This window comes from Mandrillus leucophaeus, unplaced genomic scaffold, assembly GCF_000951045.1.
Source record: "Mandrillus leucophaeus isolate KB7577 unplaced genomic scaffold, Mleu.le_1.0 Scaffold1909, whole genome shotgun sequence".
NCBI classification, from domain to species: Eukaryota; Metazoa; Chordata; class Mammalia; order Primates; family Cercopithecidae; genus Mandrillus; species Mandrillus leucophaeus.
This window is the reverse complement of record NW_012101931.1, coordinates 37,826-41,196: the sequence shown is the minus strand read 5'-3', so window position 1 is coordinate 41,196 and position 3,371 is coordinate 37,826. Positions and strand designations below refer to the sequence as shown.

Here is a 3,371-nt window from a genome sequence, read left to right as displayed (position 1 = left end):
GGGATATGAAATACTGTTTGGTCAATGACCATAGTCTGCCCTCCAGGGCCCGTGAAGATGGAGGAGACTTTGGGCAGAGTGAAGGGCAGTGCCAGGCCTGGTTCAGCTACTCCCTATCACTCCCTCTCCCAGGCTCCTCCAGCCTCACCTGGTGGACTCCACGGGGACCACAGGACTCACCTCCATGGGCAGTCTCAAAACATTTGCCCTCCTCTGGGCTGTCACATACATTGACCCAGACTTTCTTGGAGAAGGAATTCTGAAGAAGCAAAAGCAACTCAAAACCCCCACTTCCCCCAGAAGAAAAACGTGGACAAGCAGATGCAGAAGGGCAGTGGCCAAAGTCTGCGGGTTCCTGCGGGGTCCAGGGGAGGGGCGAGCCCTACAGAAAACTTGAACAGAGAGCGCTTTGATCACCCGCCAGCCTGCCAGCCCAACCTGCCAGCCCGGAAGGCAAGCCCCAGTCAGGCGGAAGGTAGCTGGCTGCGGGGAGCGGCGGCGGAGGGAGGCGCCCAGGGTCACAGACAACTCTCAGCGGGCCGAGGGCAGGGAGTGGGTGGCAGGGAAAGCGGCCCGCCCTTCGTCCTGCTCCCTTGCCCTACTCTCTGTCACCTCCGCTGGAAGGAGTGGAACCCAGACTTGCTGGTCTGAGCCATGTACAAGGCGGGGCTGCTAGGCCACTGTGCCCGGGCATGGAAGTCGGTGCCGATGGCCAGCTCCAGGATGACCCCCCGGAACCTGCTCGCTAATAAGGTGGCCCTGGTAACGGCCTCCACCGACGGGTGAGTGCTAGTGCTGGAGTTTCTGAGGCCCTGGCTGCCTGCAAACAGGCACTGGTCTTTCATCCTTTGCCTCCAGTGCCCCTGTCCTCAGACCTCACATGCGGCCAAAGTCTGGCCCTGGAAAAAAGTAGCCACGTGGTCTGCCTGAACCCCCTCTGAATCTCCTGGCCCTGGGCCCTACCTTGCCAGCCCTCGTGTCCCTGCTGCCTCTGGCACAACCGTGCCACCTCTGTGCAGCCCCATCGATCTAGTCCTCGCCGGGGTTCTGGGCTGCCCCAGTCAACCAGCTCCACCTAGCGTCGGGGAAGACCAGAAACTAGAAATGTGAGGGAACCTGGATTTCAATATCCTATCCCAGGGTCTCCAGCACTTTGAAAACGTACCAGACACTCTATTTGGGCACCGGAAAGTCTCCAGGAACCCCGCCCCCTTACCTAGATGGGACACAAGAGCTTTGTGTCAAGATTTTTGTTTAGCTCAGTACATCTGGGCCTACCTTGTCCAGCCTGTTTCTCACCCACCACTCTTGTCTATCCTGGTTCTCATTTCTAGGGGACTTTGCTAGATGCCAGCTCTCCGCAAAACTAAAATACAAATGCAGGTAAAATGCTAATGACTGACAAGTGCAGAATGTGTAACTCTTCCTCCCAAGGCAATGTTTACATTTTTGACCGGAGACCATCTTCTCACATGCACCCCAAAAAAATAACTAAGGATAGAATTTTGAGAATGTTGTAGACTAGTAAGAAAGAAACCTGGGGGCAAGGCTGTTCTGAGTGAGACCTTCAAATCACGGAAGTGGCTGCTGCACACCCAGCTCATTTCTCACCTCTCAGTCCCAACAGGGGATGAAGCCTGTCACCTGTGGTGGGAACTGTAGAAAGTGATGTAAGTTCTTGGGAACTGAGGCTGCGGTTCCAGATCATAATAAAAATAAGTAAATGAGCGCCAAAAGGCCGTGCCATCAAGCCTGTTTTACACAGAGTAGAGACACGTGGAGGTCAGATAGGGAAAGAGCCTGAATTCAAACCCGGGCAGTCTAACTTCACAGCCCATGCTGTCCACCTCTTCCGCTGCACAGGCTTTGGCAGTCTTTGTGTCTTTCTGCTCACAGGATCCGCTTTGCCATCGCGGGCATCTGGCCCAACACGGGCTCCACGTGGTTGTCAGCAGTCAGAAGCAGCAGAACTCGGCAGCCACCCTGCAGGGGGAGGGGCTCAGCGTGACGGGCACTATGTGCCATGTGGGGAAGGCAGAGGACTGGGAGCGGCTGGTGGACACGGTGAACTGCAGGGAAATGGGCAAAGAGCCAGGAGGTAGAAAAAGGAGCCAGCCTGAGCCGCCTTCCCTGCTTTCCTGGACAGCCTTGGTGAATCCAATGCAGTGCTGTTAACTAAAACATAACAGTGCATTCTGCATACCCACACCAGCCCACCGGTACATTTTTATTGTGTGCCTTTCTATTATGTCCATATACTAACGTTGGAGAATCATCCCATCCCAATCAGAGAATGTTAAAACACTCTAATGCTTCAATCCTGCATCGTCCCTTGAATACCCCAAAGAAACAACTGGTTTTGGTTCTCTAGTAATTTTCAATCTAACGGGACAGATGAGAAGGGTAAATACAATCATAAAATAGATGTTCCCACCCATGAGCTAATAAACAATCCCATATTCTTCAGCTTATAGAGTCAAGTCCCTGGGAACCTCAGGAAGCAGCCCACCATGTTTTAACCACCTCCTATGTGCCATTACCTGTGTTCAAAGCCTTACAAAGGTTATCTCTAGACCTGACAACAACCCAAGCAAGGCAAGGACTATTCTCTCAGTCTGCAGAGACTGGCTCAGACAGCTGGAGCTACTTCCCAAGGTCCCACAGCCAGTAAGGAAAGAGCCGTGATTCAACCCAGACCTCCCAAGCTCCCTTCCTTTATTGGCTGCCTACAGACTACCAGGTACTGGACTTTAGTCTCAAAGAAAGTATATAAGTCAGTGTCACAGTTAGTAGTGGACACCAGCCTTTCAGCTGCTGAAGGAAATATGAACCATCCAGCAAAGGAAGCTCCTCTTCCCTTGAGGCTCAGGACACACTTTATTCCCCAGAGTGGAAGGGAGAATCTACCCAAAAATGGATAGTACAGGATTGTGCTAACAGATTGGAAGGTTGGCAGAAATAATTTGCATAATCTTAGAAGAGGGGGATCTCAAGCAATAGTAGATAGTAGTGTGGTAGACAGTATAGGGTAATTCCGTTTTTAAGGAACTCTCTGGCAAATGCTCAAATATGCATTGGAAAGAGCCAAATGTGAGTCCTAGAAAGTCACCTTGCCTGGCCTAGGCTGGTGGACAGAGCCCAAGATTGGGGACTTGATCCTGATGGTGGAAGGAGCCATTTGGGAGTCTGGGTCAATCAGTGACTAACCATATCACATGTAAGTAGCAATGTAATGTGAAAATCCTGGTGGAAATACATCCTGTGGCCCCCACCAGGTTCACTTAACAGGGCCTACAGGCCTGGCCCAGAAGTGGTACTTGAGCTAAACCTTTAGGAATGGATGGGAATGTTCAGATGGAATAGAGATGAGG

The 3,371-nt window shown here is 52.1% G+C and overlaps 1 pseudogene across 1 annotated transcript in view; it reads left to right on the top strand.

Annotated features, from left to right (window-relative positions):
• The first annotated feature begins 603 nt into the window (after positions 1 to 603).
• LOC105538385 overlaps positions 604 to 3,371 on the top strand; it is a 28,877-nt pseudogene continuing 26,109 nt past the window's right edge. The window contains exons 1-2 of the transcript XR_001005892.1: positions 604 to 782; positions 1,897 to 2,064. The product of XR_001005892.1 is annotated as a dehydrogenase/reductase SDR family member 4-like (transcript). The remainder of the gene's footprint in view (positions 783 to 1,896; positions 2,065 to 3,371) is intronic.